At 43.3% G+C, this 24,124-nt stretch overlaps 1 non-coding gene and 1 pseudogene across 1 annotated transcript; both read left to right on the top strand.

Moving 5' to 3' along the window:
- The first annotated feature begins 6,353 nt into the window (after positions 1–6,353).
- Positions 6,354–6,441, top strand: TRNAS-GCU. The gene has a single exon. It is a non-coding gene; the product is annotated as a tRNA-Ser (tRNA).
- Positions 6,442–9,041: 2,600 nt separating this feature from the next.
- LOC124694772 lies at positions 9,042–13,025 on the top strand (annotated as a pseudogene).
- Positions 13,026–24,124: the final 11,099 nt, after the last annotated feature.

Raw genomic sequence — 24,124 nt, 5'->3', positions numbered from 1 at the left:
CTCACTATATTTATCATGACATGTATGTGCATTGTTATGCCCTCTCTATTTGTCAATTGCCCGACTGTAATTTGTTCACCCAACATGCTTTTATCTTATGGGAGAGACACCTCTAGTGAACTCGTGGACCCCGGTCCATTCTTTATACTCGAAATACAAATCTGCTGCAATACTTGTTCTTTACTGTTTTCTTGCAAACAATCGTCTTCCACACAATACGGTTAATCCTTTGTTACAGCAAGCCGGTGAGATTGACAACCTCACTGTTTCGTTGGGGCAAAGTACTTTGGTTGTGTTGTGCAGGTTCTACGTTGGCGCCGGAATCTCTGGTGTTGCGCCGCACTACATCCCGCCGCCATCAACCTTCAACGTGCTTCTTGACTCCTACTGTTTCGATTAAACCTTGGTTTCTTACTGAGGGAAACTTGCCGCTGTGCGCATCACACCTTCCTCTTGGGGTTCCCAACGGACGTGTCAATTACACGCATCAGGAGTCGGTGCTAGAGGCGTCCGTAGAAGTCGGGGAGGAGGACCCGTAGCTCACAGAGTTCGAGGCGTGGGAGGAGACGGCGCTAGCGGTGACAGTCGATCCTTTGTCGCGGACGAGTAGCAGGACTAGGAGGCGGAGCAGCGGCACCGGGAGGAGGCGCGGCGGCAACAGGAGGCAGAGCGGCAACGTCGGTGGGAGGTGCGCCAACAGCAGGGGTGGGAGCAGCTTGTGTTGCGGCGGTTTATGCGGGAGGAGCAGCAGCGTCAAGATGAAGTCTACGAGCGGCGGTGTTTGGCGGAGATGCGGCTCCGGCTACGGAGGGAGGAGGTGAAGCACCGTCGGCGGCAGGAGGAGCTGGAGCAGCAACTGCGTCAGGAGGCGGTGGCCGCGGAGCCGCTTACTTGACGTTCGTGGCGGAGAGAGCAGCGAGGGATCGACGACGGAGGAGCAGCGGAGAGAGAAGCGGGCGATCGTCCACCTCCATAGAACCGTTTGGCTAGTAGTAGTAGGCTAGAGATCAAGCAGGTTTCACATGTCATCCGGGGTCGAGCAGTGAATAATGTTTTACTCGGATTTACCCTAAAATATTATTAATTTCTCGATCCTGAATGACATGAAAATGAAACTACAAGCAAATGTTTAGTTTATCTATAAAAAAAACTCTTATCGGGGGCGCCAGTTTGGGGACGCCGGTGTGGGAACAACACCCCGAAATAGAGGATGTAGTGCCGGCGCCCCCCCATACGACACCGCTGGCGAGCTCCCATGGTTGGGGCGCGCTATGGTTGATCCTCGTGTCGGAATTTGATTTGTTCACTCGGGTGGGTGGGGACAGACACACCACGCGTCACGCGAGAGAACTGTTTCCTTTCTACTGCTTGTACCGACTCGCACTCACCGCCTCTAGGGATGCTCTTTTGGTCTTTCTCTCCGTGTGCGCGCGGCAAAGCCGTCTCGGTCAAAACAAAGAAAACCTTGGCAGACCGCCGCCTCCTCTTCTTCTTCTTTATCCATGGATCGCAACCGCCTCCTCTTCTTCTCTATCCATGGGTCGCCACCGCTGCTTTTGGCCCCACGTATCGCCACTGCCAGAACTTTCCAACCTCTCCCACCACTAGGACCACCCACTACAAGGGCTTGCTGCGCCACGCTGCAGCAGGAGGGTATGATCCACGAGGTGGCATGGTTGTGCAACACCGCGTCGGTGAGGTGGTGATGGCGATCCGGATCGATGCAGAGATGAAGCCTCTTCGGTGCTGACGACTTGGGCCTTCATGGGGGTCTCTGGCCGTCGTCGGGGATGAGGTCGGGCAAGGGGGGCGAGATCGCACATCATTTGCATCGCCTCTGCACGTGCCCTCAACTGTCTCACACCTGTGGGCTATGGCATGTGGTTCCTCACGAGAGCGCCGCAGAGTCCCTCGCTGCCACCAGGACTTGGAGTTCCTCGCCGCCACCACCACCACCCGTAGCTTGCAAGGTATGTGCCACGTTGCAAATTCCTGCACTCCTCCCGTCCTCATGTTTTCCCGGCTCATGTGTTGCTGGCTTGTCGTTGTCTGGAATCGTGGTGCCTGCACTGCCGCTGCAGGATTGCTGCTGAATTGTTGATTAACATTTGCAGAGATCTGTTTGTCAAATCGAATATACACAATTACATAAGTCTGAAGATGTTCCCCTTAGGCTCGTGAGGCTCCAATCCATGGCCTCCAACAATTGATTATCGTATCTTAGTTTTCTCCAGTTCAATTACCATGTGTACCAAACAAGAAGACAGAACCTCTGGTCAAATTGCTCACGGATGTTGATTTAAAGTATACACATGTTTTCTATGACAAGGTATCCCCAAAACAAAACAAATCAGCAGAACCAAGGACTTCTCATTGGACATTTTCTCTCTGATATTTATGATCTATCAATGACCATTCACCACTAAAATGTTTTACTACAATACATATATAGTTAAGTTGGAAATTGTCCATTTAAAGTAAACCTCCGCTAAAACTAATTTCAGTACTATACCTTAATTTTAAGCTTAACTATGGTCGATTAAGATCTTCCATTTTTGGCCAGTGTACGTCCTGATTACATAGATATGTAATTTTTCTTCCGATATATTGCCAACTAAGTAATTGTTTCTATCCGATTTGACATATTCAGGTTTCGCTTCAAAATGATAACAAACTAGAGACAAATTAATTATGTTAGATGAAAAGAATACAAAACAGATGTTAGCTTATTAATTTGGGATTTGGTTTGAGGCATTAGAGCCATGATTATGTTGCAATAGTTAGGATTGTTAGTCGCATTAGAAAATTGGTCTGCTTGGAAGTAATTGGAGAACGAAACGATGACTGATGAAAAAAAAACTATTTGATCTATAGGTTAGCTGGGAAGTTCAGTTTGCTTAAATGACCTATGTAATTTATATATGCATGAAGTTCTCATGTTCATTTATATATAAACAAAAGAATTGATATCTGAGCACTATGTATTTCATATCTGATCCACTAACTGTAAAACTTTTAGGACATTTATCTGTAGTGAATGATACCCTGTCAGTAAGATATGTGCTTTTAAAAACTATAAGCCACTAATGTTGTGTCGCTGTTGTATGTATATTAATTAGTGTTATTTTCTGAAATTTTTTTGTGCCTATGCATAAGTGAAGTATTGCATCCAAGCATCATTCCAGATGTACTAAGCTACAAATTATGTATGCAATTTTTTCCGCTATGCTTGGTAGGTAACCATCTGATCCATATTTTTCTAAAAGATCTATTCCTTCTGTTACATGTCTTCTACCTATTAAGGTGCGAACTTGACAAATTTATGGTCTTTTGGATGGCAGGAAGGAAAGCTCTGACTACTGTTATTGATGCCCTTTAGTAAGATTACAGAACATGTATATGTTTTTTTTTGGTTCCATCAGAACCGAGAATTACAATTCTATTCTTCCTGGGATTCCAAATGTATTTCTCCTCAGCAGGTTATTGGGCATGGTTTGGTGTCTGGTAACCAGGCCAAGGAAAATTGTTTAACTTTTAGCTTCTCATAAACATTTTGATGTGTGGTATTAGATAGTTAAATAGAATGTCCGAGCTGCACTTCGACTACCTGATGGCTACAAGGTTCAAAATATTTTTCTTTAAATAAAGGTCTTATAAACTGAGTATCACTGTAATCAGCATTCTTGATTTGATCTTCGTTATGTTAGTTCATCAATTGCATAATGAATAGATCGCTTAATTGTATCTTTGTGTTTTCTTAACAATGAAATGTATGGCCGATAGTACATGCATTCCCTTCTTGCATATGGGGGATACATTTTAAAGTAAGAATATGTTTAGTTCAATATGTTCTTAAGAACATATAGGTGACATTATGGTGTGCTTTTAGGAACATATATAATACTGATGTTATGGTTTATAGCTTCCTTACCAAAATTTGGTAATATTTTTTTGATTTTTGAAATTTTGCGTTCACTATAAAGAGTAAGTTCAGGTATATCTATGGATATAGATGTTTTTATATGTTCCAATTTATAGAGCAAGTTTTCCGGAGTCCATACAAGATACCCAAGTAATAATTGCATGTGTTCTGGCAAAGTTCTACTGGTGAAATATAGGAAAATATATTTTACTATCTATTTATCACCTCAATCAAGGAGAGATCGCACAAACAAGCGTGTTGAGTATATAATTGCATGCGTTCTTTGATTTTTCCAGGAGTTCTATATCTGTTTCATAGTTTTTTCTCCAGTATCATCCGAGTTGTTGTGCAACTTACTTTATGAATGTTTATTTCTTCTTTCGAAGGTGTGCTTCAGTGTGTTGATGTTGTGTTCCCAACATCAACCATAATATCAAGAAGGCCAAGTTGCTATCTATTTCTAAAGTAAGTCTGCTTACCAAGTTTGAGGATTACATATTGTGTTACCTTTGTGCCTGGTAAAGGCATTTCACCTGGAGTTCAGTTGCCTTATTATAGTAAATTTAAAAGCATTTTCTGTTTGTTCTTATGCTAAGACACTTGAACTGTATCAAAAGAGATATTTAAATCGCCTGATTACAAAGCAGGGTAAGCCATTCATTCTGGTGTACATCTCCATTCATTTCCAGTTCTTCTTATTTAGATCTCATGCCACACTATGTATAATGATATATATGATATTAGCTTCTCTATCCCATGCTACTAAACTACCTATCGTTAGTGAAAGGCTGTTTTGGATTTACCCACTATCCAGTTACCGTATTCCTTATAGATTGGGATTTACTTTTCTTATACTCAACTTTATGCAGACCTTTTCCTGTGCTCTATGCACTGAACATACATCTTCATCCTAGATTTTCTTATTATTTTATTGTACTAAATAATTATATACACCCACTCTTGGCAGCCCAAAAACAAGATACACCACAGCCAGAAGAAAACATGAGATGAAAAGAATACCAAGCGTAGAGGATTTATTTTCCGTAACATATAAGGACATAGTCCTTTGTTTTGGTCCTATTCCAAATTGCTACCCTTGCATTGTAGGCATATATGCGATCATCTCTGTATTCGCACTTAATTCAGCTGCAAAACAAGAATTATTATCTATGAACAATTAACATGGTGGTCCATAAATTAAATTATGCTTGTTTACTTCAGTGTGTTTTAGTGATAGATTTTGTACATATGAAGAATCTAAGAGAAGTATTCTCACTGGATGTGTTCTATTGCACAGCTCTTAAACTTGCAAAGTTATCCATATTTACTATAAGTTTCTTACAATGAATTTTCTACACATATAGGTGGAGGACATATATGAATCTAGGGAAAAATCAATCAGTGGATCTGTTCTATTGCAGGATTCTTATCCCTGCAAAGTTCTCCATATTTACCATAACTTTCTTACACTGCATCTCCTACACACAGGTGGTATTTGATAGACGCCGACTCTATGCTGGTTGTATGATGAGCATAGGCAGTTTATATGTTCATGTCAAAATATGTCAAGCCTTCTGATAGAAAAGAAAAGCTGAAACAAATATCATTCTTGGAAAACTTAAACTGTAATCGACCACAAAGTATTATTAGGAATAGAGCCTTAAGTGAGAGTTTAGTACGTGGGTTTCTTATTGCTTCTTACTCTCTATATACATGTCAGGATCGTTTATGGATGGAGGACGTCAGGAGCATGATTCTCTGGTAGAGATTGCCGGTCTTAAATGTAGGTTTTGTGATTTTAGCTATATTTGCAATTTTGTTTTTGCATATGCCTGACTAGCTTTGGCTAACATATTTTGCTCACCTATTATTTATTTCATTGCCATTGCGTTCGAATGATCCTTGTGACTTTTCTATTTAAACTGATTGTATAGACGAACCTTTATGTCAAGTTTATTGGAAGCTAGGTATTTAAGTGAAACTATGTTCTTGGCTATCCTTTTTTGTTTCATGAATTTATGTATGTCTGTCGCAACATAGAGTTATGGATAATCAAAATATGTGGGTGTGTTTTGCAATTTATAGAGTACTTTTCAAGTTTTCCTTATGATAATACATATTAGTCATGTTTGTCAGTGAACTGACCGGAGGCCAGCATGTTCATCACATGCATGAACAACTCTTAGGAAAAAGCAGCAAGTATCAAAAACGGCGCGGTAAAGCACGCTAGGTCCTTCTAGTGTCAGCACGTATTACAGACCCATCACCTTAGATGAGACATGTACGGAGGATGAGGAACATTAGTACAACCTAGGTTTGCGTCCACCTCACCCCCCTCGTCAATACTTGTCGCCTTCCGATCCAAAGCCAAGGCCAAGGCAAAACCGCCATCGTCTCTATCATATCACGTAAACCTTTTGATTTGAAACAGGGAGAGATGGCTGAGTGGACTAAAGCGGCGGATTGCTAATCCGTTGTACAATTTTTTTGTACCGAGGGTTCGAATCCCTCTCTTTCCGCTCCCTCGGATCATTTTGGACTTTCAAATTGGAAGGAATTCTGACCCCCGGATTTGCTCATAGATAAATGTACGAACCAAATCCAATTGTTGACAAGAGTGATACGCATGGGTCTTCATCAAACATGTATGATCTATGTAGGATACCTCTCCGGGCAGGACACATATTTCTATCTATGTTTTCTGGATACGTGCTACTATTAGTTCGCGCAGTTGTTCAACTAGTAATACAAACTAAAATATATTTTAAAATAAATTTTAATGAAGAATTAAGATACAACCGAAATGAAGATACACACAGTAGAACATGAATTAAACGCTTGGGTGAATTTCTAAGCTACAACTTAAATAAACGCTACGAACACTACATCCTCTTGCTCTTACCCTTCGTTGATGGAGCAATCTTCCCCTTGGAAGAGGCGGCGCTCTTTCCCTTGCTGCTCGGCATGAAGTCGTCATCGGAGTCCACACTCACCGATGCAACACTTTTCTCCTTTGCCGAGGCAGCGCTCTTCCCCTTTGAAGAGGTGGTGCTCTTTCTCTTGTTGCTCGGCATGAAGTCATTATCAGAGTCCACACTCGTCGATGCAACACTCTTCCTCTTCGTTGACGCAACGCTCTTCCCCTTAGTCGAGGCAGTGCTCTTCCCCTTAGTTGAGGCAGCGCTCTTTCCCTTGCTGCTCGGCATGAATATATATCATCGTCGTCCTCGCTCTCGTCGCACCACAGGCAAGGCATCATTGTACGCTCCTCATTTGATATTCACTATAATGTACTTGTTTCATCCACCTGAATTTCAACCTCAGAAGTTCTTGCCGTATTTCCTCGGGAGTCCTCGCAGATCAACCTAACCTACTTAATGTATGACCCACTTCAGCGTTATAGGACGACGAGAGAAGAAATGCGGGAAAGGTTTGGCGGGACAAAATTAGCGGGAACTCTATGATGAATAAAATTTGCGGGAAAAATTGTGGTGGGAAAACCAACTTTCTTTACTATAACATCTCGCCACACTACATCAGAAACTAAGATATAATGGCACACTAAAGTTGAAATTAAGATACATCGCTCCTCCTCGACATCACTTTACTTGCCATGCCTCCAGCGTGGCCATTTTTCGGTCATGTCACCACGTTCTTCTGCTGCCTGTCTTGGCAGCCATTTCTCTTAACCTCTTCCTTTCCGCCTCACGGGCCTCTCTATGCACCTCTTCCTCTGCATACCTGCGTGCAGCCTCTTCCTCCATCATTTTCTGGTTCACCTCACGATTTCAAGATTGCTCCGCCCTTAATTTTAGTATCTCTCTCCGCTTTATCATTAGCAACAACCCTTTCACAACGCTCCTCCTTGAAGAATTTGCTTCATGCACGGCAATGCCTTTCCTCAATGTTACGGCACCCCCAATATGGCTTCTCCGTGTCAATCCAATGAAACCACTTGCACAGGACTGGGGGAGACTGCAACACAAATAAGATCATTAATAAAGAAAAATAATGGCATACAAATATGAGTATTCATCATGTTGTTAGAACATACCTCAGGCCTTGAGGACGATGAACTTGTTTATCTAAGTGGATCATGATCATAGTTCGCGCACATGAAAAATTTCATGCCGAACCAATCCGAAAAATCCCCCACCTACTCACCTTCGCAAGATGGCCGCACCAACACCACTCTGCTCTCACCCCCAGGAGCAAGTTTACATTCTTCATCATCCTCGGCCCAAAATCCTGGTCTGATCAAGGTACACTCATACCCACTAACATATTTTGATAAGGAAAGTGAGCAACGGAGAAGGCTAACTCGATCCTGATGTTTCAATTTGTAGTCGGGTAAGTATGCCTTGTATAACCTTCAATTAGTACAAACAACACCAACAAACAATTGCAGAAAAATTAGCAAAAATTGTCGTGGTCTATTTGTTATATCAGTACAGAAATCGTACACGAATATGGTGCTTTCGGTGATCTATTTACTGTACAATTTTCACGGAAAATCGAAATCGGGCAGAGATCTCGGAGATGGAAGTCAGTGGCGCAGAGATGCTGCCGCCAGGAATTTCGCGCGCGCCATGCCAAGATTCCCTGCCACCACGACATGTGGAGGCATGCGGCCACGTCAACCTGCCTCAGCCAGGGCGGCATGGCCCACCCTAGTCGACGGACACTGATGGCGCGCAGACGGTGAAAGACAGTGGACAACGTGCCGCCGCACACCCCGGTGGCAAGGCCTACCACCACTCTCTCCGACGGCGGGATCCACGTGTCGCCTGGGGTTCTGCCGCTATGCTGAAGGCAATCTTTTCTGGCATTGTCCTTTCTGTCGAAATTTCTATGTCCGAGCTGAAAAAAAGAGGAAAAGGGAATTGCTCGAAACCTGGTTGGATTGACCGGTCTAGAGGCTTTTTTCTTGGACGCCCGTACATCTGATGAGTCGTATATGGTTTCCGTGTCGAACCTAGCTAGTTGTACTCCAGTTGGAGTCGGCTTTGCTATCGACGAATCTAGATCCACGAACGCCTCTTTCTTTTGGTCTAAAGGCACCCTAAAGCAAGGGTGCGGCGGCGAGAAAGGATCAAGCGTGTGGCGGTGGAATAAGTCGATGGAGACGGAGGTCCATCACGAGATGAAGATGGGGGAGGCATCTGGGAATCTCATGGTCATACTCATGCCGCAGCAGTCTAGGGTCCGTACTCTCTTTAAACATATGGTCCGTACTCTCTACAGCGACAGGAAGAATCCCAGTGCTAGAGGTGAAGAATCTCTGACGGTGGCCAGCGGCAAATCGGCCAGGGGTGAAGAGGTGATTATTCTGGAGACGGAAGAATCTGTGAAAGAAGCTGAAGCAGCTCTAAAGAAGGAAGCCGAGGAGGGTGCCCTACTGGTAGGGATGGATTCAACTGGTCGCGTGTCTTCGATGCAGAAGCAAGCCCAGGAGGGTGCCCTACTGCTAGGGCTGGATTCAATGGCTGATGAGTCTGTGCTGCAGAAGGAAGCCGAGGCAGAGTCGGGAAAGAGATTTAGGATTATTGTTGATGGGAAGTTATACCCAGCGATAACACACCAGGAGGCGGAAAAACTGATGGACGAAATCCATGAGCGCAGAGAGGCGTTGAAGAGAGATTTGCAAGCAAAACAAGATGCGAAGGGAAAGGAGACAAAGGCTGAAGTATCTGTGACAGAAGCTGGGAGACCGGAAGAATCTGCAACAGAAGCTGAAGAAGCTCTAAAGAAGCAAGCCGAGGAGGGTGGCCCTACTCAATTCAACTGGTATCGAGCCTTTGATGCACAAGCAAACCGAGGAGGAGCAAGGAAAGAGACCTGAGAGGCAGCTGTATGCGGAGATACAGAGAGCTTTGCTCGACATCCAAGAGAAGTTGGCAAAGAAGAACTGGAAGACGGATAAGCGGACCTTGCAGCTGCTCAAAGATATGTCCAACAAATTGGACATGTTGGATCAGGGCGGCGATGACAAGGAAACGGATGAGATAGATGACAGGGGCGAACTAGACATAGATCAGACATGTTTGGATACCAATGAGGCTTTTTCGAACCAGACAAGTTGTTTCTCGATCCATTGGCCAAGGAGATGGCTGATGAGGCGGAGAGTTTCGCTTCATACTCTAGACTCTGGGAATATAAATGGGGGAAAACCCGTGGTTTCTTCACAGACCCAAGTGAGCAGAAACACACCCTCTCTATCTTGTTTAACTGCTGGTTGCGTCATTTTTATTTATACTAGATGATACCCCACGCGTTGCTGTGGTCATTGGTTGCAAAATAATTATGAAAATTTTGTGGTGAACGGATAGTATGACAAATAGTAATAAACAATGAACTGGCATGTTACATCTAAGAAGTTTTTTTTTAGAAATTATCTCTCCAATCAAAAGATATCTGATCTCAATATAAGTTGGAAAAAAAGACTGTCCCAATAGATCTTTGAAAACAAAAACATGGAAGATAAAACCCTGAATAAGTTTTGTATTTTTTTTTGTATTGTTTCTTATCATAAAGTGAATCAATGCTGGTAATTGATCACCTACGCAATTAAAAAACCATTCTTACGGCATGAACTATTTTTTCACGTCACCAATGGGAATGTCAAAGATTGAGGCACTGGAATTTTTCAATCGGTGAACACATCTTTGGGTACTACTGATGCCTCGGAAGCCGAAGAAAAAGGCGCATCCAGTTATCCTCTTTTCTCAGTACTTACAATAAAATATGAAGAAGCATGTCTGTGCAATGTTCTAGAATAACTTCTTTCACAAAAAATACGAAGAGGCAAATGCGCATTCATCCACACAATGAATATTGCCGCACCGCTTTCTCTGGACACAAAACGCTAAAGCCAATATGTGCAAGTGTGCAACGTCCTGAAACAATTTAGGTGAGATACTAATTCATAGTAACATTTGACAGTTGGATTCACTTGACCGATTGGAACGATCTGAATGACCTGAACACAAACAGTGATGTAGAAAAGGCTACAATATGCAGGAGTGGAAATTCATTACTCATTGTCAATGTCATGCTTCTTAAGTGTAAATTGTGTTTGGTGGTGCAAACAACTCTTTCTTCGTCCCTGCAAAAAGTTCTCTTTTCAGAGTAAATATTAGTGGAAGCTCAGCAAAGAATTGGCAGGAATAAAGTACATGAGCACAATAGACTTGGACTTGAAAGATGCACCGAGTAGTACCAAAGGTAATCAGTTGAAAAATAATGGCAATGAGAGAGAGAACGGCAGGAACCCTGCATGACCCATGCGAAGATACTCCAAAAAGATGACTGAAATAAACTCTAGAAATATCTTGAAGTAATTGAGAAAATCCCAGCAACAGAATGAAGTTGTAGTAGAGGGTTTCCGAGAGTCAGCAAGGGCGTAAACTGTTCAAGCAAACCTCCTGATATGATTTACAATAAACTCACATGAACCTTCGTTGTTGGTCGATAAATCTGCACACCACGCCGTTCTGGCTTTGCACCACGGTGGACTCATCACATACCGGTGAGATGTACTGCGTATTTGCAGGATATGGCGGCACTGTAGCACCATGAGTTCATATGAAATCCTGTTGAGAGATAGAGATAGGCCACAGCCGTGGAGGAGCAGCGGTACCATAAAAAAGATGGAAGAAGAACGACAATGAGAGTTTTTTAGCTGCGAAGAGTCAGATTATAGAACTTAAATAATATCGAGTCACAGGGGAAGTTGAAAGGAGGCATCCAAGGACGTGGGGGAGTTGACTGGATGGGGAAGGAGAAAAGACGCGGTGGAGAAAGGAGAAAGAAACGTTGGTATGCATAGTGGCAAGAAGATGAATAATTGATGGGAAGGGGAAGCAGCGAGGCAACCTATTTTTTGGTGGAAATATTTGTTGTGCTAATCAGTTTGTGCAATTTTGGTGGGACCGCTGAGGTGGCATAGCTGCATGTTGAGAGAAATAAGGTAGTGGGGATGAACTTCTTAGTTATATAGGATATAAATGGAAGGTGTTCTCTTTTTATATATCAGTTTACTTAATTTTCTGCTTATCTAGTGCTAGTTCATGCATGTTAATTTCTAACACACCCTCCACTTTCTTGGGTGCAGCGGTTTTGAGTTCAATGCAGTTTACACACTACACGCCTGGACGCCTGCCATACAGCATGGAGTGTACCACCCTGGAAACCTTGCAGATCATCTCCATCAAACTCACTGAACTTGCTGGTGCCCTTGAGTTGCCATTGTCTGTGTATGGTGTGGTTGCGGTCCGAGACATGGTGGATCGCAACCGAAACATTCTCTTCTCTCGAGATTGGAGAAATCCCTAAGAACTGAAACAGAATGTATGTATTCTACTATCTTGATTTTCTTTTTGTTCATATTGATTGCACGTTGGTGATTGATGATTGCTTGTAGGATCCTTTTCTGCACTTGACTGGTCCGTCACGTGCAATCGTGTTTATGGACAAGGTTTGCATTGAAATCATGCTAAGAGTAAAAAGCGGGGCATACTCTCAAGATAAAGCGTTGATCAGTTGTGTGCGCCGTTACACGGGAGTAAACGGTCCATGTGTGTCTACCATCTGCTTCAAGAATAGCTTGTGCACCGTAGAGGTGTGCTTGCAGCCAGTTAAACAAACCGTCCAGGCCACTATCTTGGGTGTCCAGGTTGCTAGCGAAGATGGATCCTGGCCTTTAAAATATGGCGGCCTAGTTGCTTGCTCCCCACAATCAGGGAAACTTGTGTTCACTGATAGTGGATACACGCGTAGGATTAATCCCTCATCCAGCCAGATTGTGCTGATTGAGTCAGGAGATGAAGCAATGCTGAAAGGTGAAAGTGGTCATGTACTTCTGCGGAGGCAAGTTGTTTCTGTACAACTTGATGGAAGGTTGGACTTTTTCATAAAAGCCTACTCCAAATCTGGTGCTATCGCTGCAGAAACTCGTGTTCATTTCTATCCCAAAGTTTGTAACATAAGCCAGAAGAAATGTTACCTTGGCGATGCTGGGGTAACTGTTACTGTTGCTTGGTCTCTTGTTGCGGCGAACAAGACGGAACTTTGTCTCGAGCTAAAGGGTGGAAGCATTTTTTGAAGCTTGCAGCTATGAAGATTTCATTGTGACATATTGGAGTTTGGTTGTATTTCTGAATCAGCAAGCGTCCTACTGCATTGACGACTATAACTTATTGACAGCTATTTATGTGTGTCGACTTTTAGTTATGCTGTGTGTGGCGCTTGTGTTGTTGTTACTGGATAGGGTTTGCACAGTTTGTGCCACTGAACCCAGTTAGAGTAGAGGGTGAGTGATAGAACAATGTGTTGATTGTGCTTACCGTTCTGGATAAAAGCTGCATGCACTCACTTACTGAATTCAGAAATAGAGAAATGTCTACATGTTTTGTCGAACAAAACCTTGGACTGATTGTTGTTGGTCTGAATCTTGGAATAAGCTGGGAGCTGGTGGACAGTTTCACTGAGAGAGTTGCATATTTGAATGATGCTAAGCCATAAAGTTTTTTTTATTCCGATAGAAACTTCAATGTACAGACAGTTGATCCTGGAGCAACTGGGTGACGGTTCTGAGATTCGCCTTGCTCGGGTAGCTCGTATACAACTTCGTAGGTAGCCCTGCAATAGACTAGTCGGAAAACAGAAAACAAGTGAAATTCAGACACATGAAATTACATAGCTCACAAGTATAAGTAGCTACGATTTCATCCTTCTACCAGAATTGCAAATGAAATTGCTAACAGTATGAATCTTAACCATTAAAATTGTAAATGAAATTGCTAACAGTATGAATTTCGATTCGCATGTTTGCCTGCTGCTTAAAACGAAGTTAAGTGTCCAATACTCCAATTACGGTTACTTCCATGTAGTAACTATGCTAAGTTAACTAAAAGGAAGATAGACATAAGTCTTAAGAGAGGGTCAGCTAAAATTCAAGCACCAAGAATTCCCTCAAAAAATAGATCAAGCACCAACAATTTCCAAAGTGATGAACAGGAAAAGCTACATGCCTACCACTAGTAATGAGACGTGCAAAGCATAAAGCATTGTTCAGTGAACTTAACTCAAACAATAATTTGTCTAAGAACCATTAGACTACCAATGAACTTTTTAATTTGTAGGTTCCGAATTTCTTTTTTCAATATTTACCTTTAGAAGAAAAATGTGATCTGATGATGTTCATGAAATTTCGCTATGCTTCCTGACGAATTAGACAATGAATATCAGCTAGCATAAGCATAGCTAATTAGAATATTTAACTTTTAACATGTCAAGAACAGGTAAATACTGCGACAGGGGGCACTATACTACAGCAAACAAAATCACACAGCGTAAAGGAGCTAGAAACAATGCAGAGATCAGCAATTCTACAAGATGATAGGAGATTTTTCGATAAAGAGAATATATTAATATCAGAAGATACCAATTACACCCAGACTCTACAACAACGCAACACCCTAATGGCAGTACGGATGCACACAGCCAAAAAAAGAAAAATAAACTAAGAAATAAAAGTCCCGCTACAGCATTCTAGGCTTAGCAACAGCAATACATCCACCACCAAGACAACACCTGAAATACAGACTCTCCAAAAGCGACGCCTCAAAGAAGGAAACAGTGCACCAACGCCGTCGTCGCCCGATCAAAGATCTTAGGTTTTCACCCTGAAGATAGTCCCCGCTCTCAAAAACAATGCGTCCAACAAGGTTATTACCAGGCACAACCAGTTAATGCCAGACCTTGGATTTTCACCCTGAAAGGTAGGACTCTGAACTTCACCTGTGTTGCCGCCCCCACTTGCATACCACTGCTGCGAAGCCCGGAACACCAAGCAAGTCCCTCAACAGCGCCGAAACATAAATCCCCATTAGTCAGACCTCCGATCCGGCCTTCATGATATTCTCTTCTTCTGACTTCACCATGGACCAAAATGTCACTTGGTGTCAACGCAGAACAGAGCTTCGCGCCGCTCCCTCCAAAACCAAACGGCTGGAATAAAAACATGGGTGCGCACGACCGAATACCACCTGATCCAGCAAACTCCAGGCAAAAGAAGCACTGTTACATTCGCCAGCGGCGCCTTCCGGAACTCAACACTCCGGTTAGATCAAGAAGGGCAGACCTCAGGAAGGTCTCCATCTCCGCGCAAGAGAAACCCTAGGACCACCACCTTCAAACTGCGAAACAGATGAACAGCCCCCCTCACCATCATCTGCTAGCCAGCGAAAACGAAGGAGGAATAGGTGAACACACCATCCGAGACCCACGCGACCCAGATCAAAGATTGGGCCTGCCACGCCACGCGGTCTTGGACGCCGGTACCACACCATCCTCACCTCGCAAAGTCGCTGCCCCCTCCTCGCGCCGCCAGGAGAACCGACGACGGATCTGTGTGGGAACCAGACCCGCAGCCACCACTACCCCCCATCGCCGGGAAGCCATGGAAGGAGCAGCTGCCGCCGCACACCAGGGGATCGCCGCCCCGGATGCCGTGCTCGCCTCCCCGCAGCAGCCGCCCCAGCCGCCACATCAGGTCGTCGCCACGGCCACCCCCGACTCCCTTTGGCGCCGGGGCCTGCCGCCACCGTGGCCAGCACCGACGGCAGCGGCGGAGGGAAGGATACAGAGGGGAGACGGCGGCTGGCGGCGCTAGGGTTCGCCCTGGGGGACGACGCGCGGGCGAGAGCGAAACGTTTTTCCCACAGATGATGATGATAGGAGATGAAAGAACTATTGACACAATCAAAGACAGACACAAAACAGATTCACTGCCGTGTCCTTGCACAAGGAGGTGGAGAAGGAGGTGACTTCAAGCTGGCCGCCTTTGTTCCAGTAGGGATCGAACTTGTCCATCCTCATGCTTGGCCAACGCTCCTCCTCCTCAGTACCACGCTTGGCCACGGTGGACCATGTGAGAGAGTAATCAACAGGAGGGAGTCAGAGAGAGAAAGAAGTTACAAGAATATATAAACATATGCTTCTGATTGAAACATGGAATGACATTTAGTTATAGCGACTCAATTAGATACATGTTACATGTTTTCACGCAAGAAATTTGGTTCTACTCTGTCCGAGTCCTATAAAAATACCTATTCAATTTGTAACACCCCACTTGTAAAATTTCAATGTGCAGAAAGTGCAGACAATAACTCCATGCTGCTAGGAGACCTAGTATAACCACTCTGTAGTGGAAACACACAAACGAAAATATAGACGGCCAGTTTGACAATGTTGGCCGCCGGGTGGCGTTCAAGCGTTGACACTGGATGATTTTGACAAAATTGACCTAATCTTAAAAAGACAGCCCAAGATAATCCCATTTTAAAATTATTTCACGAACTAACATTTGCTCATGGCATCCTACCTTATGGTCATGACGCCCTGGGACATGGAGTCATGCTATAGAGCATGGCGCCAGCGCCAGAGCTTCATGCTATAGAGATCAATTCATTTTGTGTCAAAAATTTCCAAACAAAGGAAGGTTGGTTTTCTCAAAATCATTGTGACACTGCAACTACAAAGCCACCAACGGCAAGCTAGAGTTCTTCACAAAGATGAGTTTTGACGGTTTCCCACTGGAGGTGTGGGACTTTGTGGTGACCCAACATACCACATCATGTTGTAGTACGCCAATCGTTGACATAACAGTTGTGAAGTATCAATCCGCAAATATTACATTCTTTAAAGTGGTACACCACAAACATAGTTGGTCACTTACTTACTCACTTAATACTACAAGTCATATATATACATCGAGCTCCTCCTGGGTCTAGAGAGGATAACTCGGTGATTCTAGTCGAACTTTACTTAACTTATGAACTAGTGGTAGAAGTAAACTAAGTACCAGTACTACTCGAGCATATTTATTCTATAAGGTTCGGTGCTGCTCGACTACTACTTGGATACGGTGTCTAAGCTTCTGCTTCTTCAGGGACCTCCTCGTAGGCAATCATGTAGTCCACCCCTTCGACGCCTCCTGTCAAGTCTGGCTCTTCAGAGCAAACATCTTCTGCTTCTTCGGCTTCCTCGGTGGCCTCCTCCAAGTTGTTTAGGCAATCTAAGCAGGGGATTCAAAGAAGGGTGAGTACGGGTGTACTCAACAAGTTCATTATAGGGAAAGAGATGTTTGATGCACTAGCTACAATCATGGACCAGAAAGTCGTAGGCAAATGCAAGTTTTCGTAATCATTTCTTCTAATGTTGCTTTTATTATGAAAAACTATGTCCGTCGGCCTTCACCGGGTGTCTAGACATTCGTGGAGTTCCTTTCCGGCCGCGTTCAGAGTTTCAAACCCGGAACAGGGAGTCACAAGCCACAATTTGATACACTCTACAGAGATGTGTTACTTTTCCTATAAGAGATCTTATCCTTGTTGCCAACCGGGCGTGCCTTCCCGTCCACACTTCCTTGGTGTGAGGCCTAGTATAAGGTCCAAGCCAATCATTGTCCTTCTCCGTGACCCCACATACCTACCCTTATTGTAGTTTCGACCTTGGATCCTCGCCGGCCTCACCGACCTCGATATTATACCCCCGCCGGTCGCATACCCCCGTGGTAATGTTTCGACCTCGGTAGCCTTCGCCGGTCTTCTACAACCCATCCTAAAACACAATACCGTGGGGACTTTGAGGCTCCCAACCTTTCTATTTGCTCCCAGCAGGATACAACCGCTACGGTAAAGTGCGCCTATTGATATGCGAGAGGATAAAGGTACAACTGACTTCTCTAGAGCCATTATAGATCTTATGGTTAGCACGAATTATACGGCGCAAGAATCACTCGAAGACATTGGTTATTAATTCTAGATGAGTAACCTAATTGCAATGGAACCTCCACCAAACTCATACCATGGTTCCATTGCCCACCACATAGTCATATTCATAATTGGAAAGTAATATTTGCTTTGTAATGCAAGAGTGATATAGTAATTTGCAAATAATTTAATAAACATAGTCAAGGTGACATGAGCGAGTGATGAACTTGCCTGAAGACTGCAAGGTGATGTAGTTGGATTGTTTGGACTGATCCAGGTCCTCGGTTTCTGAGAATTAGCATCATTGTCCGATAAGGGAAATGGTTAAAGATCCAAATAATGCACGCTTTATGGTTTTAATGGTTATTACCCCCCAGATTTTATGTTATGTTTAATTTCTACTCCTTGTGTTGATGTGATAAAACAAGTTAAGTAAAATAGGGTTTAAGGATTTTGGTGAAAATAATTTGGGTGATTGATGATTGCTACTACAACGCCAAAAATATATTGATACGTTGGGACTCCAAGTGCAAAGTGTTGTATCAACGGAGTATCTTCCCCACAAGGGTGACTTGAGTGTTTATATCGAACTCTCGGGGAATTGGACGGAAGAGTATTCTCTTCTCCCTTCTTCTAGCAATCCCACAATAAAAACCATGTGTCCCCAACTCCACCGTGTGGATGTCAAGCACAAGGTTTCGCGTAAGTAAATAAACACAAGTATAAAGAAAACAAGTAAAAACTAAAATAGATAAAATAACTAAGTAAAAATTGTGAAGAGGTTGATTGTTTTTGGTGTTTTTGATGCAAATAAGAAAAGGAAATATTTTTGTATTTTCGGATTAAAATAGTGCAGCAAATATAAAACAAGGTAAAAGCAATATAAATGTGTTGCTTATGATAAAATGTGGATCGGGGTTCATGGGTTCACTTCACTATTCTCTCTTAAAGTTGTGGTGGACAAAAAGCAATTCATCAATGAGATATGAAGGTGCATATAATATTATATGTAGATCATAATTAATATGGGCATCATGTTCTATCATAGAGATGATGCAACACACCTCTCTTATACTCCACAAGAAAGAAATTTCATCAATCTTGTATTAAGAATTAACAGAGCATAGCAATAAGTACTTTGACATGAAGTTTGAATATCAAATATGCTACCATGAACAAACAAGATCACCACTATTGTCACATGATGAACATAGCACATGCATTCACTTTATCCCTAGTGAGGTAGAAAAAGAAAGGCAAATCCATAATATATCTTGAACATATTGTCACTATCCAATCACTAAAATCATGCTACTTCATCTAACACACACATCACCCCACACATGCTCTTGCGTATAAGTTTGATCAGAATAAAAACTTAAGAATGGGGTACATAATATGCATCTATCAATACATCTCACCATATAATAATATGAGATCTCATAAAACAATATCATAGAATAAGGATCCACCACATAGGTATTGTAAATATGACCATAATCATGATAGGAAGCTCATATGGCACTAAGAACTATGAAGAACATGAGAGAAATAGATCAAGCTACTGCCACAAACCCATAGTCCAGAGGTGGAGTACTCCCTCTTGGTCATGGTGATGATGATGAAGATGTTGGAGAAGGTGGAGATCCCTCCGGCGGTGATCCCGGCGGATTTTCCCCTCCAATCTTCTCTGCAGTAGTCTCCGTTTTCGTGTTTCTGTGTTTGTACGGTGATCTCCTCCCGATAACTCTTCGGGGTCATATATATAGTCATTTTTAGGGGAAAATACGTCAGTTCACGTAAGAATCAGGGCAAACGGGCGATCGGCGGCTGACAGAGGGGGGGTGACGCGCCCTATGGGTTTTGGCGCTCCACCTGGCCTCTTTTGGCCCTCAGGCCTCTCCATGTGAGCTTCCAGGGCCCATGATACTTCTCTCGATGAAAAAGTGATGCTCCAAAAATTCAGGTCAATTTGACTCCGTATAGGTCTCTGAAAATGAAAAATACACAAGACAGGGTTTTCCTGTTCTGTAGTGTTATAACCCAAATAAAGGGGATCATAGGTAAATCATCATAAATCAATGTAAAACCTGATATTATCATCATATATGTTGCAAAATGTGGGAATTCAATATGATAAAGGACAAAGTTCATGTATGCATTTTACATGCATCAACATCCCCAAGCTTAACCTATGCTCGTCCCGAGCATGAAGGTGATAAAACTAACATGAACTTTGGAGTTTATAATATATAGCTTGTAAATAATCATGCAAAGTATAACAAGGTTCAATCAATAAAGAATGACAATAATTAACATGAACTAATCAAGTGATAACTCTTACATTCTACAAAGCATGCGTAATAGTAAATAGCATTGTAAACATTAATGATAAGTATTATGAATCATAAAGCATGCTTGGAAGAATCCTATGGAATTGTTGGAAGACTCTATGTACTCTCTTTTCGGGAATAATTTTTTTGACTCTTGAACACAAGAAAATAAGTAGTGAATGTATGTGCTAAAACTCCAACAAAATAAAACGTAAAGAGCATAAAACATGGTTTTGAGCTATGCAATTCATGTCAACAATAATAATAAGGATGGGGTACCAAGTATCTCATGTGTAAAGATATCTATCATGAGTTTGACCTCTTATGAGTAAGTGTTGCCTCATTTTGAAAATGCTAAGGACTACACCTCTTGTTACTCAACTCCGGGTTACCAAGATTTTTCAACATATATGGTTTAACCAAGTATCGCAATGGGGTACCTTCATGCCACCTGTACAAAGGACCAAAGGATATGTGCATATCAACTATATATAGGCCATCCATATTGGGACAACATGAACAACAAATGTTGAGCATCCTCTCTTACTCTCTCTCACTTTTTCTCATACTCTTTTTGTTTCTTTTCTCACTCTTTTTTTCACAACTCATTTTTTTAACACAAGTCTTATTTCACTCTTCCTATTGAGGATGCTCATTGCTGAAACTCCCACCATGATTAAGCATGGCTTTGTTTAGCGGCCCATTGCTCTTCTCTAACAATGCATGCTTACTTGCTTAAATAACCTCTACTTAAGATAGCCATCAACAAAACAAAATAAATGATGATCAACGTAGGGTGCAATACCCCAAAAGTGTAATGTTGAAAGACTTCCCCGGTAAACATGGTTACGGTCTAGCTCATTACCCATAATTAGTCAAACTAACAGCATGCATAATGGTATTTCTTACCAAACCTTACTTTCTTATGAGTTTTAAATTACACAAAAAGGAAATTTTAAAAAGGTTGGAGGCAAAACACACACATTATACTTCGAATAGAAAGTGCTATATAGATAGGTATGATAGACATTGTATTTTAGTTGAGCTTGGAAACAAGTCTATGCTTGTGTAAGAATTCAAATCTTCTCGGTAGCAAGAGGTCTAAAAGCATGCAATAGTATCCATAAGCTATTCATTCATCATCAAACAATGATACTTAAAATTAAGCATCTATGTATACTAGCAAGAAATAGCACTGAATAAGGCACATAACAAATCATCACTCAATAGAGCATGTGAAACTAGAAATACAATACACAAAATAAGCCCCAGATTTTAGGCATTCCTCCTTTTATTTTATAAGCATGCAACTTATTTTACTTTGAACATTCAGATATAAAGAGTTTGGTCCAGTAGCTCATGCATATGCATTATAAACACTCAATATAACGTTCCTCTCATAAAAAAAATCATTTTGATACTCAAAAGAATGGATCTAACAAAGCAAGGCAGAATCTGTCCAGAATTTTTGCTACAACAAAATTTTTTTTTGTATGACTTAGATACCTCAAAAAATTAAGCCAATTTACTTGAATATAGAGGATGAAAAGTTGCAGCTACTTCAATATAAAATTTTAGGAGCTACCAATAAGGAGATAAAAATCGTGCACTAAAAAGTGCAGCGTAGAAATCAGGAACTCTATATTATGTTTGCAACTTTAAACATCCAAACGGGTAAAAAACTTGATACTTTATTTAAAAACCAGAGAGTAAACTAAAGTAAAAGTAACATGCTACAGCAATCATGCAAAAAATAAAAACAAAAAATAAAAACATCTCGAGTTGCCTCTCGTAAAGAGCTTTCTTTATAGCCATATAGCTAGGCTTACTTACTTGATTGTAGGAACAATGATCTTGTAGGAGTGATACTTCTTGATTATCTCCTTCTCATTATTAGAAAATAATTAACAGTAAAATGGAACCACTAGGAGCCTTTCTCAGCCATTTGAGGTTCACGGCCGTTCGATCCCGTGTATGGACATTCTTGTTCTTCCCTTCATGCCCGCTACGCACGTCCAAGCGCTTTTCACCATCGCTGGTGGTGTGGGTATACTTTATGGGTATGCCAACGACATGGTCTACATCCGGCAAGCCTGGGTGGCCCACAGATGGTGGTGGTGTCATATGGCCCACCGGGCGGCCCAGTTGCTGTTGATAGAAGATGGAGGAAGTCCATCCCAGGAACAGGGTCTGGATCCCAACCGACCTATGCAAGGAGTCGGATTCATGGAGGCCCATGAAGAGTCCGGATCCATGACAACAAGCTAGATCTAGGTGGATTCTTGACGTGTGTGGCAGTGTATATTCCGTAGTTAGGCATCTTGTATTCCGACTAGGACTCTCCATAGAAACCCTTGATCCTGACGCCTTTATAAGCCAGATCTCGGGAACCCTTGAGGCACAACCACAATTCATTGTAACAACGCGATAGCGCCCAGATAATTCCAGACAAGCAGTAGTAGGCCCTGCCTCCGAGCAGCATGTTCCGAAGCTGGGTAAACCGTGTACCACCATCCCAATGGCTCTCGACCCTATGGCCCCTACTTCTTCCCCCCTGCGTGGGGATCCCTCCTCTGGGTACTGTCGAATAGGAAACGACAGTTGGCGCCCACCGTGGGGCCAGTGGCGTCTTGAGGCCGGAGCCGAGAGGATTCTACCTTTGAAGGCGTCGGTGACACCATCGCCGTGGGGCGTGCCTTGTACGCCCGCAACTTTCCGATCGTTCCTCAGGACGAGTGCTGGATTCCGGCTAGGACCGACCCCGTCAAGCTCTCCATCATCTCGATCGGCAGGATACACGTCTTCATCAGCGAGACCGTCGATTCTGATGGAAACGCACTGGTAAGTAACGCAGCTGCGACCGCTGCTGAGCAGGACGCAGTTGCCAAGATCTAATTTGAGATGCATGAAATTCCCAAGGAAGATTTCACCTTAGATCTGGAAATTTCAAAGCCACCCAAATCCGCCCCTGAGCAGGAAACAACGATGGAAGACCAATGCAGATCCGCCTGGGTTTCCCAGGTGTTAGAGAAGAAAAGGTGCCACGTCGTGCACTTCCTCGCGCACAAACCTGGATCCGCCCTTCCAGAGGAAGATGATGGACCCGTGCAGGCAGAGGATGCAAGAGACAATAATAACTCTGAGCATCAAGAAGGAGCCGGAGACAATGATGACTCGATCCTCGACAGCCTCAGCCCGATCTAAGATGGCATGTCGCCCATGAACTCCAAGGAGTACGAGAGGTACTCCAAGGAATTGGAAGACGCATCGAGAGAGGATGGTGAATCATCTCCGCCAAAGCAGGTCTTCGCGACCCTGGCTGGAGCTGATGACGAGGATGAAGAATCCAGAGAAGACTCCGCCTCGCGCAAAGATCCCAGATCCACCTCAGCCGGAGGCACCGCCGCGGGTTCATTCCCATCAGATGCTGGAGCCATCGAATGGTCGGAGCTTAAAGTTCTATGAAGGGATGCCATCTGACGAGCTCATGGAGATAGCCGGAGAAAACGGGGAGCATGTTCAACACCCGGAGTTTCTGACGACCCCAATCACCCCAGATGCGGTTGCAGATCCGGAAGCTCTTGAAGCTACGCGTAAAGAGGTCCTCGCAAGATCCGAGAAGATATTCAAGGTTACAGCCTCAGTCCTCCAGGACAAGGTGGACACCCAAAGGCTAATCGAGCAGGCTAGAACCAATGAGCGCAAAGTGAAGGAAGCACTGATGAGCGCCATAAAGCTTCCGAAGGAGTGGCAGGCCAAAGTCAATGAAACACCTGAAGAGGCGCAAAGGATGCAAAGAGAAGCTATCTGCCCTTGCAACATCAACTTTGATAGTGCAGCCCACCCCAAGCCCCTGGCAACTCCAAAGGATAACATGAAGATGGCGCCGGAGCTCCTACCCAAAAGAAATGAGGAGATCGATATCGAGCACCTCCGTACAGTCATTGCCACGGCCATGAATCAACAAAGCAAGGCGGATACTTCGCGCACGTTGGAATCCAACCCAGAGGCATGTGTGTCCACGGCACAGAAGAACGCCGCTGAAAGGTCAAGGGAGCGCCACGACGACCAATAGCGCACCGGATCGACGGAGC

Source organism: Lolium rigidum, chromosome 3 (assembly GCF_022539505.1).
Source record: "Lolium rigidum isolate FL_2022 chromosome 3, APGP_CSIRO_Lrig_0.1, whole genome shotgun sequence".
In the NCBI taxonomy this organism is placed as follows: Eukaryota; Viridiplantae; Streptophyta; class Magnoliopsida; order Poales; family Poaceae; genus Lolium; species Lolium rigidum.
Note: the sequence above shows the minus strand (reverse complement) of the source record. Positions and strands in the feature narration are given on the sequence as shown.